Source organism: Marmota monax, unplaced genomic scaffold (assembly GCF_021218885.2).
Source record: "Marmota monax isolate L192 unplaced genomic scaffold, Marmota_monax_Labrador192_F-V1.1 WCK01_AAM20220418_F8-fsc00073, whole genome shotgun sequence".
NCBI classification, from domain to species: Eukaryota; Metazoa; Chordata; class Mammalia; order Rodentia; family Sciuridae; genus Marmota; species Marmota monax.
Genome location: NW_026692846.1, coordinates 2,896,730 through 2,911,945, shown reverse-complemented (window position 1 = coordinate 2,911,945; position 15,216 = coordinate 2,896,730). Strand labels below are relative to the sequence as shown.

The 15,216-nt window shown below is 55.6% G+C and overlaps 1 protein-coding gene across 3 annotated transcripts in view; it reads right to left on the bottom strand.

The window, feature by feature from the left end:
• Positions 1-15,216, bottom strand: part of Slc45a4 (solute carrier family 45 member 4) — a 69,734-nt gene that overhangs the window by 37,255 nt on the left and 17,263 nt on the right. Inside the window, exon 1 of one of the 3 annotated variants that reach the window (XM_046449025.2) lies at positions 2,841-3,484. The exons of the other annotated variants lie outside the window; for them this stretch is intronic. The gene's annotated coding sequence lies outside the window, so the exon portion shown is untranslated. Of the gene's footprint in view, positions 1-2,840; positions 3,485-15,216 lie in introns of those variants that run through there. 3 annotated transcript variants of the gene reach the window in all.

Sequence of the window (15,216 nt, the reverse complement as noted above, 5' to 3'; positions counted from 1 at the left end):
CTGGCTCACATATGTGCTGATCCCGTCCTGGACGCGTCCACTCCTGGTGTTATGTGTCACCTGCAGGAACTCTGACTGGCCCCTCAGGCTGCACAACATACCTCTGGTCTAAGGCATACAAAATAACATGAATCCAACCGAGGCCCAGGACTTTGTGGCCTCTCCAAAACTCGGCTGGTCGCCCTGTGAGTCTGAATCAGAGGGGTGTTTCTGCACTGCAGGCTCCTGGGCTCCACCCCAGCCCCACACACCAGGCTGCCCACCTGCTGCTGGAGCAGGGGCGAGGCAAGGGGTCACTCATCTGTGTGCACACTTGTGCCTGTGAGTCTGTCTCCATCCACCTGTCTGTGAACGTGCAAGCTTGTGTCTGAGCATCTCTTTATCTATGTGTATAAATTACTCTTGAGCATTACGAAATGGAATTGAGGAAACTTGGAAAGAGTCCCCAGGGCGTGAGGGGATCAAAACATTGTCACACTGTACACCGTCAGTCATTAAGGTTTCCTCAGTGAATCAGTATCCCAGCAACAGAGGAACCGCCCAGCCGTGGACTCAGTCAGACCACAGCCTCACCAGGGTCCTGCTAGAGGACCCAGTCTTCCCAGACCCTGGGGTCCTCCGGTCCTCCACACAGCCTGCACTCTTCCTTCCACCCGCCAGCCCAGAAGCATGTGCAGCACCTGCCCAGATCAGGCAGGCACCACATGGTCAAAAAAACAAAACAAAACATTCAGAAGCACTGAATGCAGAGGACTAACCCCTCACCACTCTGTTAAAAAAGAAAACCAAATTTTAGAAATGTCTCTCTTTTAGTGAGAAGGAGGAGAAAAAGGGCTCCAAGAAGACCCATCCCTCTTCCAGCCAGGAAGCAAAGGCCAGTGTGACCTGCCACCAAGCAGCAGAGACTGCTTTTCTAGTTCCAAGCTGGGACACTGGCACACTGCAGCAAGAGTGCGTTTCCAAGACAGACACACACACGAGGCCTGCTGAGCCCCTCTGGAAGTGCACCACACGCTGCACCTCATGGACTGCACAGCCACCTGTTGTTCCTCAGAGAACTGCCACCCAGACCCTCCCATGCCCCACCCACCCACTGGGCATGACTCAGCTGCGTCTGCATGCTACAACCACCTGGCAGACCTTGGCAAGTCCACTCACCTAGGCTGGGCCTGCTTCCTCAGCGGTAAACTGCAGATACCAAAGGGTGCTTCCTCCAGTCCAGGGGCTTCCTGGTCCCCCCATGACAACAGGGGGCCACTCCTATATAATCTGTGATGTACGGTCACCCCGCCCATTGCAAATCATGACCCAGCAGCTGGCAGAGAGCAATACCTGCCAAACAGATCCAACAGACCTGCAACCAGCACACAATGCCAGCACTACCTGCAGACACCAGGAAAGATGCCACCGGCCTGGCCGGCACTGAGGGACACTGTCCTTACAGCCGCTCATCTGTGGAGACACTCAGCCCCTTCTGAGCCCAGCACACAGGGCTTACCGTAGGTAAGGGGGCAAGAAAATCCACAAGGAACAGAGCCCCAGGGGATGAGCCGTGAGGCTCCCCCACAGCAAGAGGCTGTCAGAGTCCTGCAAGCCTCAGGCTGTCCACTTGAACGCCTCTGTTTTCACGGCTGGCACTTCCATTTCTGGAAGTCACTTTTCCACTGCAAAGGAAAACATCAGGATGGCCAACAGAGCTCCAGGGTGCAACTGGGATCCCCAGGGCTCCTGGGGCAGGGTAGCAGTTGCAGACTTGTCCAGACACCCAAGAACAGCACCTCAGAAAGTGGCGTACGACTAGACCAGGGCTCCAGTGCCCCTGGAGGGCTGTTGGGGTGACTCAGTGGGAGCCAACTGCAAGCATTGTCTAAGGAGCAAGAAGACGGGTGCCAGAGGCAGCTCAGCCTCTCCAACAAATGCCACCCACCCAAGGCAGTGGCCACAACGGGGCTGCCCGAGCATCCACAGCTCATCAGCAGCCTCCTCAACCCGCCAGGGGCACATGTGTAGGGCAGGCATGGGCACACGCAGACACCTGAGAAAATGGCCAGCACCTCTCCACTTCTGATTTTCCAGGTCTTCCTGGTCTCAAAAGCAGGGAATCCATTCTCACTGGTTGCCCTCAGGACACTAGAGCCTGTTGCTGACTCGCCAGCCCATTCCTGGGCCTGGCATGCACAGTGGCAGGCTGCCTCCCAGCCCCTCCCATCAAGGCCACCTGGGGCTCCACCGGAGGATCCTAACTGGCCTGATGGCTTGCCCTTCACCCTAAGGGCCTGTTTTCTCAATTTTGTCACCTGGGCAACCCCTTAAAAAGCCAATTAGACACACCACTCCCTGCCCCAACTCCCCCTTAGTCTGGGCTGGTCCCAAAGTCCCCCTAAAGGGCCACCTGTTCTCTGGCCATCACTCTGCTCTCCCCGTGTTGCAGGGTCCACCTCAGCCCCTGCACCTGCTGACTTCTGACTGCTCCCTCAGCAGCCCTTTCTCATGGGCCACGCAGACTACCTGGCCACACAGCCTCCAGGCAGCGCAACCTCCTGGCCGAGAGGACCCCGTCAGATCAACAGCAGGCCCAACGGCAAGCTTCCAGGGAGACAGGCAAACTGATGACATGAGGTCAAATTCCAAACTTCCACCTCTTAAAACCACAATAAAATCCACTTAGAATCAGAAATCTCTACACTACTAAGACAACTGCCACCCAAACATGAAGGGAACAAAAAAGCACCCAGCAAAAATAAAAAGCCCAGGACGAAAGTTCACTTATGAGAAAATGACCTGAACCAAGGACAGGCATCCCCAAAGAAAACCGTCCCCCCAACATTTAGCCTTCTTACCACAGTTCTTTACAGCCTCCTTGATTTGCCCAATCAGCCGAGTAGGTTTTCTAATTAAAAAGCAGTGAGGGGTTCTTCTCTCCCTTTCTTTCTAAATGTTCCTAGCACTGATTTGCTGATTTGAGCCACTGGAGTCAGAACGAAGCTTTGGCTGCCATGGAAACAGCAGCAAGAGTTTAAACTGCGCAGCTCCTGGAATCCCGGCTGGCTCAGGAAACCAAGCTGCAGCACGGATCCAAAATGCCAAACGAGCATCTCAGCCAGGAGTCCCGAGGGAGATGATCGAGTGTTTCTCTGAATCACTGCTCGCCCCATCTAGCAGCAGACCCAGGACAAGCAGGCAGGCAGCCTCGGCCACCCATCACACAGAGAGGCCAGGGCCAGCAGGATGACCAAGCGGGTGGAAATGAAGCAAGAATCCCTCGCGCTGCACACATACAGTCCAGACCTGACTGAGGACATGGGCGCAGCTGAGGAAACAGCCCCAAGGACAGCCAGGATGTGAGGGGCTCTTGAGTGGTGCTCGTTCCTGCCGTGACTCACTGACTCACAGATCCTGCAGGCATCCTAAGGCCACGATGGACGCAGGGATTCGAGAAGTGAGAGCTGGGACTAAGCCATCCACGGGCACAGAACTACAGTGCTCACGTGGTCAGACAAACACCAGGCACAGGTCGGGCTGGCAAAGCACGCCTGTCATCTCAGCGACTTGGGAGGCTAAGGCAGGAGAATCCCAAGATCTAGGCCAGCCTCAGCAACTTAGTGAGGCCCTGTACCAAAATAAAATATAAAAGACTGGGGATGCAGCTCAGAGGTAGCGCACCCTGGGTTAAGTGCCCAGAGTGCAAAGAAAGAGAAGAGGAAACCCACGAAGCACTGGCATTCTTTTTTTTTAATATTTATTTTTTAGTTTTAGGTGGGCACAACATCTTTATTTTATTTTTATGTGGTGTTGAGGATCGAACCCAGTGCCCCACACATGCCAGGCAAGCGCGCTACCGCTTGAGCCACATCCCCAGCCCAGCACTGACATTTTTAAAGAGAAGCACGGGGCGTACAGCAGCACCCCTGCCCACAGGAACCACTCCAAGACCCCAGGGACGCTGACACTGTAGCCATAAAGCCAGCACTGGTCCTTTCTCCTGCAGGTGCATGCAGGCTCAGCTGCCAACTGGGCCGCGGCCTGGCACTGTTGAAGTCTGAGGCGCAGCAGGCAACTCACACCCTTTCCTCCACCACGACTCCCTGGGGAGGCCACTCTTCCTGTGAAGGACAGCGGAGGACTCTGACCTCTCCACTTAAAGGAAGTGCTCTCTGGCTTCTCCAGTGCCACCACTCTATGCCCAGGGACCACCATGAAGTAAGACGGGGCTCACCCTCACCACCAGCACTCGATATGTGCAGCCATCTGGTGACTGCCCCGCAGGCAGTGGCACTCGGGTCCCAGGTGGGAGGGAGGGACGTACAAGACTCCTCTACACTCAGAAGGGTGCACAACTTAGAAATCTATGAGCTGTTTCTTTCTGGAACCTTCTCATTTATATTTCAGACCTTGGTTGATGGCAGACAACTGAAATAGTGGGACATGGGACACTACTTTTTCTTCGACAACTGTTAAAATGACAACTAGTTTTTTTTTTTTTAAATCAAGTTTAGAAGACAATTTACATGGGCTGTAGCCTGAGGTCCCATTTGTTTTTGTCCTTCCTATGACCAAAGTGATGGGCTAAAACCACGAGCCTTCCTGCAAGGCGCTCCAAGAGCACCAGGACTTTATCTAAAGCCACAGGGCTGAGTCACCATAGTGCCACCCACCAGGAAAAGGTGCTGCAGAGACCATTACCCAGTCTCAGCACCTCCTCAAGTGGCAGCCTTCTCAGACCCCTGGCGCTAACCTCCATGAGCAAGCAGAGGGGGAGAACTGGACAGCCACTGCTTCTTCCTCCTCCTGGTCCCCACTCAGGGAAGCAGCTGGAACTGGGGACACCTCCCACAGAAGAGGTGGCCTGGCCTTCCTTAACTGCATAAATCAGACCAAAACCTACCAATATCTCCCCACCTCTGTAGAGAAGAGGAGTCCCCCAATCTGGTACCCTCCATTTTCTGTGATGAGGAAACCCAGTCAGGTATTTAATGACCCCAAAGCTCTGGGGAGAGCTGGCTTTTCAGGACCAAGCAAGCACCTTCTGGAACTGTGGACAAAGCACTGCTCTTGCCCACACCAGCTCAGCCTCCTGGACCACCACAGCAGCTGCCTGTGCTGGGCAGCCCCATGGCATGGCTCCTGCCCAGTGTGTGAGGCCTGGTGCAACCCCCAGCACAGAAAGAACACCAGCGCCCTCCCCAGACTGCAGCCTGCTCAGGGTACACAGAAGCTCAGCACACTCCACCCCCAGGAAGCCCCGGCGGGCTGGGTGTGGCTCCGTGGCATGTGAGGCCTTGGGTTCCATCCCAAGGCCCGCAAAAAAAGAGAAATCTCAAGCATCCAGAAGAAACTGGCTAAAGAGTGGCATGTCCATAAAGAAAGCCACACTGTATGACAGTTGACAGGAAACACCTGATAGTAAGTGTAAAAAGCAGGCCATAAATCAAGTGCGCATCATGACCACATTAGAAGCTTTAAAAGATGGATACACAAATTTCTGTGTGGTTCATTCATACTTAGGTTCTTTGTGCTTCTATATGACCTAAACTTTAATCAAAAACAAGTAAGTATGGGCTGGGGCTGTTGCTCAGTGGTGGAGCACTTGCCTAGCACAAGTGAGGCACTGGGTTCGATCCTCAGCACCACATAAAAATAAATTAACAAATAAAGATACTGTGTGACCATCTACAACTAAAAAAATATATATTTTTTAAATAAGTAAACTTGGCTGGGACTGTGGCTCAGCGGTGGGACACTGGCCTGGCATGTGTGGGGCCCCTGGTTCGATTCTCAGCACCATATAAAAATAAATGAATGGAATAAAGGTATAGAAAATAAATAAATGAACAAGTAGAATAAGTAAATTATCTTTGAAAATATAGCTCAGTGTGGTGAACATGCCTGTCATTCCATCAACTCAGGAGGCTGAGGCAAGAGGTCTGCAAGTTTGAGGCCAGCCTCAGCAACTTAGCAAGATCCTATCTCCAAATGAAAATAAAAGGGGCTGGGGATATGGCTCAGAAATGAAGCATCCCCAAGTTCAATCCCCAGGAATTAAAAAACAAATAAAAACATAGATATGTCACTGTTTTGGGGTGGCCAGCCCGACCCACAGAGGACTGCATTGGGAGGCCAACAGCAGCCCAAGAGGTAGTTTGGGAAGGTCTGTAAAGATGCCTGTGGACTGAGCTGTTGGGGGATCTACACCATTCAGTTGCTGCAGACATGAAAGACTCAACCAGTGGACGCCCAGCAGCCTGATGGGGACGCCCCAAGGCCCTGCAGGGATGACAGTGGGCTCCTCTGGATCAACCATCTCTGGGTGCAGGGGCCAGTACTTCACTGGGGCACTCCTCCTGGACCTGTAGCTCAGACTGTCCTTCCTGCCTGCCGCCCCCACGGTGAGGGTGAGCCTCCCGCCCTGCCACCGCAGGCTCAGGGCTATTCCATATGCCCCTGTGCGATGGGTATCCATGGCCTAGTCCAGCCCACAGGACACTGGCCCGCTAGGGATAGGACCAGCCATAGGCTTCTCTTTTCTCTAGAATGAGATGAGATAGAGGGTCGTGGGCCCAGGCTCTAGGCCCCAGGCAGGTCAGTGTGGGATCAGGCAGCTCCACCCCTCGTCTGGGTGATCGATAGCTTCCTTCCTGCCCAAGATCCCACTGGCACTGGGCTCCCCAGCCAAAGGCCCGTTGTGGTTTCTCAGCTGAAGACAACAACAAGCACCTTCCCACTGGTAATTCTCGGGGTGCTATCACCCCAGGCCTCAGCACTGCCCTGCAGCATCAGATCAGACCCTGGGCACCAGCACCAGGCTGCCTCCCAACAGGCCAAGAACAGCCAGGAACCAACTTGGGAACCAAAGGGGCCAGGTTCCCCAGCCACCTGAATTGCAGAGGGGCGCAGGCACTGGGGCAGGTTGACTCACATGTGCCCAGAGCAACCCGGTGTGCCAGGAATGCAGGCCACACACCTCAAACCACACATGCCGATGACGACGACGCTTCCGCTCCCATGCTGGGGACTAGCCACCACTGTCAGATCCTCCACATACGGAAGCTCCATATGGACTCGAATCAATCAAGGACTGGATGTCACTACAATTGTGGGCTCCAGCCCAGACCCACCTCGAAGACCAGCCGCTGGCTTCTGTCCCCTGTGTGAGAACCTCACTGCTAAGCACCAGACTCAGGTTCATGAAACTGAAGCCCAAGAGGCTTGGAATCCAGAAAGCCAGGAGGGTCAAGCTGCGCGGTGCAGTGGGGTCCCTAGGGGTGCAACTACGACTTCCTATGTCCTGGAGACACATGCTGTGATCCCAGCGAACAGCCAGGATGGCTGGGGGGGGCGGGGGGGGCGGGGGCTGAGGAAGGAAGATCACAAGTTCAAGGCCAGCCTCAGCAACTTAGTGAGACCCTGTCTCAAAGTAAAATAATAAAAAGGCCTGAGTTGTGGCTCAGCGCCAGACCCCAGGGTCCAAGCCCGAACCAAGTCAGGCCAGACACATGTGCTGGCACAAACAAGCAAACCGTTAGTCAGGGTTTTCCTCCTCTGGAAACAAAGGGCAACTCCCTCAGAAGCTGCAGCTCTCAGGTACAGCAAGCTCAGGAGGCCCTCCACACACGCCATCTGGGCAGCAAGGGTAAAGCCACACCCCTCCCCTGCCCCGTGGGCATTCAGTGCACCTCCCAACAGTCTAGCCCAACAGCCATCTTTTCAACACACACCAGCCAGGGTGCAGCCCAGGGACAGACCCTTGCCTAGCATGTACAGCCCTGGGTTCTGTCCCCAACACTACACAGGCAGGAAAAAGAAAAACTTCAAACAGACTGTGAAACCCACAGGGACATGGGCATGGCACCTGGTGGGGGTTGGGGGAGACAGCAGACTGCCTCCTGGCCTAGTGCTGGCCACACCCAGGGGGCAGGAGCCAGGCTGCGGGGGAAGGAGAACTGCAAGCCAGCAAGAAAGCACAGTCATCTGACCAAAGAGGAAGTCCCAGGGCTGCTTACCAACACAGCCAGCACCACTGCCAGTGAGCAGCAGGGTCCTGAAGGACAGCAGGCGGCTGCTGCTCCAGCGTCAGCTCGGTCCCCAGGGCACGCTGCACAGGGCTGTGGAAGGGACTCCAGCCTGCGGAGCAGCCACCTGGACCCTTCCTGTCCACAAAAGGTCAGCCAGCCAGGCCTAAGCCTCACCCTGGCTACTCTGGCTCCTGGGTGAAGTTGGGGGCTCAGCTGGGCCCCACCTCAGACCTCTCTTCTCTGCTCTCAGCCCACACCAGTCCTGACGCCATGACTCGCCTCCCTCACCCACCTGTTCACACACACACACACACACACACAGTGCCAAGCCCTGCTCCACCCCTGCTTCCCATCTGCACACCAAGCAGCCCAGGACCATGGCTTGGCCCAGGCAGAGGCTCTGGAGGAGAGGCAGAGGGGCTCCTTTCATCGGGAAGTAACATCCTTCCTCAGGAAAGACGTTTTTTAAGGAGTAATTTCCGAGCCCCTCACAGTGGCACATGCCTGTGATCCCAGCTACTTGGGGGGCTGAGGCAGGAAGAACTCACAAGTTCAAGGTCAGCCTCAGCAACTTATTGAGACCCTGTCTCCAAGTAAAATAAAAGGGCTGAGGTGTGGCTCAGTGCCAGACCACCCCTGGGTCCAACCCGGTACCAATGGAGGGAGGGGCAGTTCTGTACTGTTTTCCTTCAGAGCAGCATCTCCCAGGGCACTGGCACATGCCACCTACCCGGCCTCCCTGATCTGGACAATCACTGTTCTTTGGAACTTGCCTGCGCAAGTGGTCTGAGGACCAGTTTCCCCTCAGAAAAAGGCACCTCCAGCTTTAAAGTGATGTTCATAAAAAGCAGAGGGCTCCAGTACCAAATTCTGCACTTCCACAAAGCAGCCTGCCAATCACACAAGCAGCAACACCTGCTGACCACAGGACCTGGGCTGCAGGCCCCACCCAGCACACACCCCACGCCTGCTCTGGCAAAGGGAACCCACACGGGTAAAGCAGCCTGCACAAGAAAGCTCCAAACAATCCATCTGTTGGCAAGAACTAACAGGCTGCAAGTTCGAACACAATCTGCCATTGTGACAGTGCCTCAGTTTATCAATGTAACAATGACTCTCTTTCAGAGATTAATGAAGTCCCTGCAAATGCTTGGCACCCCAGCATTGTTAAGATACTCTGCAGGATAAATATTAGCTTGGGACTTGCCTACATGAGAAGCGAAAGCTGCCAAAGCAGCCCTTCTAGAGGGAAGTGGTGCCTGGCCCGGCTGGCTTCGGACCTTGCTGGGCTGTCTGCTCTGCGGGTCCTCAGCATCCTGCAGGGAGGCTAGGACGCCAAGACCCCTGCCCCCACAAGCCCCTGCCCAAGGGACCACAGGGGCCAGCCCAAGGGCAGCTAGCTCCGAGTCCAGCCCACAACAAACAGTAGGAAAGGAGTTAACTAAAAGGAGGGATTTTAAGATGCTTACTGGGATGAAAGGGAACAAGGGGGCATTAAGGCTTAACTCTGACTTCAACTTAGGTTTCTTGAAAGACACGTAAACTGCCTGGGTGACCAATAGAAGCATGGCCATGGAGCATGCCAACAGAGGGCCCTGGGACCCCAACATCGTCAGCCGGAGCCCAGACCCCAAAGAGCCAGGCTGTCCATTGCCGGCCTCACCCGGGGAATGCCAACAGCCTGAACAGGCAGCATGGCACAGGTGAATACTTGCCAACAGGCCACCGGCCCCATCAGCGCTGGTAGCAGCAGCAGCAGCAGTTCCCCTGAGCCAGGCAGCTGGGCAGAGGGGACCTCGGAGCACAAGCTCGTCTCTCAGGAAAGACGGGCTGCACCACACCACTGTCTTCTTCACGTCCTACAGCACAGGGCTCCTGGGCCTCTAGCAGTGACTGTGGAATGCACAAGAACTCGGGGTGCAGAGGTGTCCCCTCCAACAGCTACAGCCAGGCCCTGCCCCTGCTCATAGGCTCCCAGGGCAGAGCTGCAGCCGCTACACCTGGAGACTCAGCAGATGGTCAGTTAGGTGAGTCAGACGCCACCCGCCTCCTGTCACAGTGTGCAGACACAAGCACTGAGCCCAGAGAGCACTCAACTAGAGAGAACAGCTTAGCTGAAACTGGAACAGCTACTGCAGGTAGTCTGATTTTTCTTTGAATAGCTCAAAAGAATAAACTAATAGTGATAATATCATTAGTTTGACAAGAATTTCTACCCAAAGTTGTACTAAAAGGGATGCATTCCTAGAGTGGTAACTGGAAATTGTAGGTTAGCAAGTGCTGGTGGCCAGTCCTCGGGAATGAAGTGCAGGGGAGGGTGAGGACAGCCAAGAGTCAGCCTCCCTGCAGCCCTGCGCAGCCCGGCTCCAACTGGCTTGAGGGGCCGAGGGCCAGCAGGTAGAGGACCCCTGGCTCCTGATGACAAGCTGACTTTCGGGGTGGTTCTACCTCCAGCCGACCTGTGGCTGGAACTGGAAGCACCAGCCCTCCCAGAACCTCTCAGAAGCGGCAGTCTGATTTTATCTGTCACTCACTAAGCTTTCTGCGTAAACTATCTCTTGGGGGGGGGGGGGGGGAAAGACCAGTTGCTACAAAAATACCAAGTCTGAGCACTGCATGCACAGTGGCAAGAAGGCTGGCGCCCTCGTCCTCAGGGAGAGAGGGACGCCTGAACTCCAGAGCTGCTTCACCCGACACACTGAGCACAACACCGCCCATCTTCTCCTTGCTATGTACTCTTCTCCTGCTCCCACCCCAAACATCCATTCCTCATGGTTCCCATCCAGGCCACACATAATGGATGTCCCCAGTGTACCCTGGAGGCAGCAAGATCGGTCTGGGCAACACTGGGAGCCTGCTGTGTTTCTCTGAGCATCAGGCTGGGCTCCATAGTTCTTGCTTATCTGTAAACCTAGTGGTGGGACCAGCCAAATGGGACCTGAATCAGAGAACAGGCCTCATGCATGGTCCACCAGGGGAGACATCCAGCGGAGGAGCCCTACATGGTGCCCCTCATAGACCCACAAGCAGAGCTTCAGGCCAGAGTCCTGCCCGTGGCCCACCACCAGGGAGAAAAGCTGTTTGGGGCCAAGCCTGCAGGTCTAAGAAGGCACCCATAAGCCACCCCAGCTGCCTCTGTTACTCTACAGCTTACCATGTGCAAAATCTGTCGGGTCCTGCTTCTCCTATCCCACAACCTCAATAGCACGCAATACCCCAGTCCTGAGCCACCAGGCAGACCTGTGGAGCACAGTGCAGTGGTGGGAGCCCTGGCCAACACCCATGGACATCGGGAGGCCTGTGCTGGCCGGGTCAGGGAGGGCACTTCCTGCAGGGTCTAGCAGCAGCATCCTAGTCTCCTGCACTGGCGCTGTCTCTCCGTCTCCTCCCCAGGACCCCCAGAGCCCTTGACAGGCAGGAGGAGACAGCTGGAGGGAAGACACGGGCACTTCTGACACTGCATCCTTGGGTGTCTCAACTTTCCCAGAAGTTCTAGGCATCCACAACAACTTTGACTCTGCCCCTAGACAGTCCCAGGAGCCATGAACACCAAGGATGCCCAAGGGGCTGTGGAAGGGCGGCTTTCGGTCACCCAAGGGCAGAGCTTCAGGGACTGCCCTGCAGCCACTGCTGAGCAGCATGAAGGCACAGAAGAGCTGTGACACCAGCCCTGGACACCTGCCACTGGGCTCTAGAACCAATCATACATACCCAGCACTTCCCCTGAGCACGTGCCACTTGGATCCACAAAGCCAGAGACGGTGTTCAATGTGGATCTTAACAGCAGTTACAAGACAGTAGGAGCAGAATAAGCACTAAGCTCCCTCCAAACCCCATGACGATGGCCTACCCGTGGACTGAGCACACCCAGATCCCGCATCTGCAGGTCAGTAAGCAGAACCAGAGGTCTGTGTGAGAGGATGAGCCGCAGAGAGTACTCGGCCAGGAGTCGAGGCAGGCCAGCCGCCTGAAGGCCCACAGCGCCTCTGGCTGGCTCAGCTGGAGAGAGAGGAGGGCGGCTGGTGGCACACTCTGGCCATCTCAGGATGGAAAGTTGGCTGGGCTGGCAAGGACGTCTGGTGTCTATAAAAATGTCCCTCCTGGGAGACTGCTAGAAACAGACACTGGGAGACACTTTCATTCTTTTCCTTATTTGCCACTCTGAAAAATAAGCTGTTCTTCCTACTCTGAAAGGAAAGGGGTTGGAACCTTCCACAGCAAACAGCAACCCAAGAAACAGGATCGCCAGGCCCAAGATATTTCTAGTGTGACAAGTGGCCCCAGTGACTCTACTCTGTTTACTTGGTGAAAGAGAAACCCTCTTGGGGGATTAAACACCTAATCCCACACCCAGGCAGCCCCGTCTGTCGGAGTCCTAGGGAGAGGAGCTCATGCGGAGGGCATCTGCCCTGCCGGCCCCACACGCTCCTGCTTCCGCCAGGCCTGTGGGTGAGGGCAACTGTTGGGTCCAGCCCTGGCTCCAGGTCCACAGGGGTCATGCTTTGGAGCTGGACTGTATCCCAAAGGCTCCAGTGCTGAAGGCTTGGTCCCCAGTCCAGCAGTGTTCAGAAGGAAGGCCTAGGTGGAGGAAGAGGATCACCGGAGGCTGTGTCCTGGAAGGTTCCTTCTGGTCCGTGGCCCCTTTTCTCTAGTCTCAGCTGCCATAAGCAGACGCTGTTCTACACCACGCCCTTCCACCATGATGCTGGGCGCCTCATCGCCAGCCTACAGTCCCAACGCCATGGACTGAGACTTTTATGACACTGTGAGCCACAATAAGGCCTTTCTCCTGTAACTAGTTCTCAGGTTTTCATCACAGTGACCAAAACCTGAGTAACAACTGTGGCTGCAGAGCTGCTCTGCACATCCCTGGAGCCCAGACCGCCAGCGACCAGCAAGAAGGCAGTCGGTAAGAACAACGGGCGGCAAGGGCAGAGCCCTGGGGCTGCGCATGGAGCTCAGGGCCCGCATCTTAGGGCAGGCCCCTCCTGGCCTTGCCTCACCTTCTCAGGCTACCTTATTTTGTGGGGTAAGAGGAGGGCTCCTGCCTCCACTGCACGGTTATCACCCTGACCTCTGAACATCCACTGAAGCAACAATGTCACGCCCCACCTTGGCAGGCCGTGCCTGGCTCCGGTACTCAGAGGCCTGTAGTCACCACATGCAGCCCCGCCACCTCGGGCCAAGGCTCTCCGCCCTGGCGGTGCTAGAATACAGGCGGCGAGCTTCGTCTCCTCCTCAGCACACAAGTTCCACCTCACCAAATACTGCCTGTGCCCACCCCACACAGATGGGCTGGGCCCTTGCCCCCAGGCCAGAGTGTGTCCCATGTGTCCATAGCAGATGCATGACCCTGGCTCAGCTGAGCGTCCAGAGAACACCGTGAGCTCTGCATGCCACTCCCCTCCGTCACGTCCCAGGGTGGGCACCCCAGTCAGATTAGCCCTGCTCAGGAGGCCAGGACAGTGGACAAGATGGAAAGACTTGCTGTGGTGGGAAACTCCAGAGAGCCTGGGAGCCAGCTTAACAGGAAGCAAAAAGGAGGACGGGCCTCCCTGTGGGCTGCCCAAGGGCCTGCTTGAAAACCAGGGAAGGCGTTCCCACTCCGGAGTCCCTAGAGGGTAAAAGGTGGGTTCCAGCAAGGACTCCCAAGAGCCCAAGTGCCACAGCCCCCAGGAGCCCCCACCACGTCAGCAGGATGGAGCTCACAGCTCCCCTTCTGCCCCAGCTCCTGCTGAAGTGGGGATGGACAAAGAGCAGAGACCGGTGGCACTCCATGTCACATGCCACCTTGGAGCACAGCACACTCCAACCGGGGATTCTTCAAGACTGAGAGTCAGCCTCACCTGCAACCATTAAGAACTGACCAAGGACAGCAAGGCAAGCCCAGGAGCCTGTAAACATGCCTTACCTTTAACACAGCCGCAAAGAGGCTCCCTACCTGGATCCCTTCCACAACAGGGTGAGTACAAACAGAAGGGTTTACTTCAAAAGTGAGTGCCTCCCACGCAGCACACACTGCAAACACCTTCACTGGCTCCTGCCCTCGGCAGCATGGCCCCTTGACTTCCAGAGCCCCTAGGAATGGAAAGGGGCCCGCTCTGCTGCTGCTCCCGTCCTGCAGTCCATCCCCCAACACCACTGCCTTCGACCTCACCCCCTTCCCCGGAAGTTCTAGACCGGGGGAAAAACAGAGGTAGCCCCAGCCCATTTAACCTTGCAATAAAGCTCCCTGAAGGTGCAGCTCACTGGTAGAGCACTTGCCTACAGGTATGAAGCCCTGGGTTCCTCCCAAGTGCAAGGAGAAAGAAAAAAAAGAGAGAGAGAGAGAGAGAGAGAAGCCAAACAAATTAACAGTTCAACCTCAGCTGGAAGGTCCTCCAGTGGGCCCCCGCATTCCACCCGCAGCCTGCCCCTGCCACTGAACACTGAGAAACAGCAGCGAGCAGAAATCTCAGGCCAGCTACCACTGTGACCTTGACTGGGTCATGTTACCTCTCAGGTCTAAGTTAAATGACAAGGTGCAAGCAGAGTGGCTGTTCTGAAAGCCTGTGCCACACAACTGGGCAGGAGAAGGCCTGCAGGACTGGCAGGAGGCCCACAAGACAGCTGTAAACTCGACACAACTCTTTCTGCAAAAGACTAATTTTAACAGGTAGAAAACATAACCACAACTAAGAAAACCTTCCCGGCAGACGCTAATTCACGGCACTATGACTCAGCTGCCCTGATGACTGACAGGTGAGCTCAACCTGGGGAGAAAAAGGCCCTTTCCAGGAGGAAATCCCTGCCCAGGGCAGAGAGCAGACCTGCCCCTCCCCAGGTCCCTGTTAACCCTCCACCTCCTGCAGGGAACACTCCCAGCAGGGATGTTGGTCCTGTGGCCAAAGAGTCATTGAGCACGCAATTAAGGACAGTAAACTACAGATGTGAAAATTACTTATGTATTTGGGGCATTTTGAAAGTCTAGCAAGAAAAAAACTGAGGCTATGAAAGGTGAGATGTGTCTTTTGCCTATCCCCCTCTCCAAGGGCTACCACCACTGCAGCAGCTCCTTGCTGGGCCAAAAAGGATACCCAGCCGAGACCCTGGCACACAGACCAGTGGTCAGGCAGAGCTGCTGGCCTCTTCAGATCCTGCTGCTGCCTGCAAGCAGACCTGGGAAGGCAGAGTGGGGACGGCTCCCAGGGCACGAGCCCCCCAA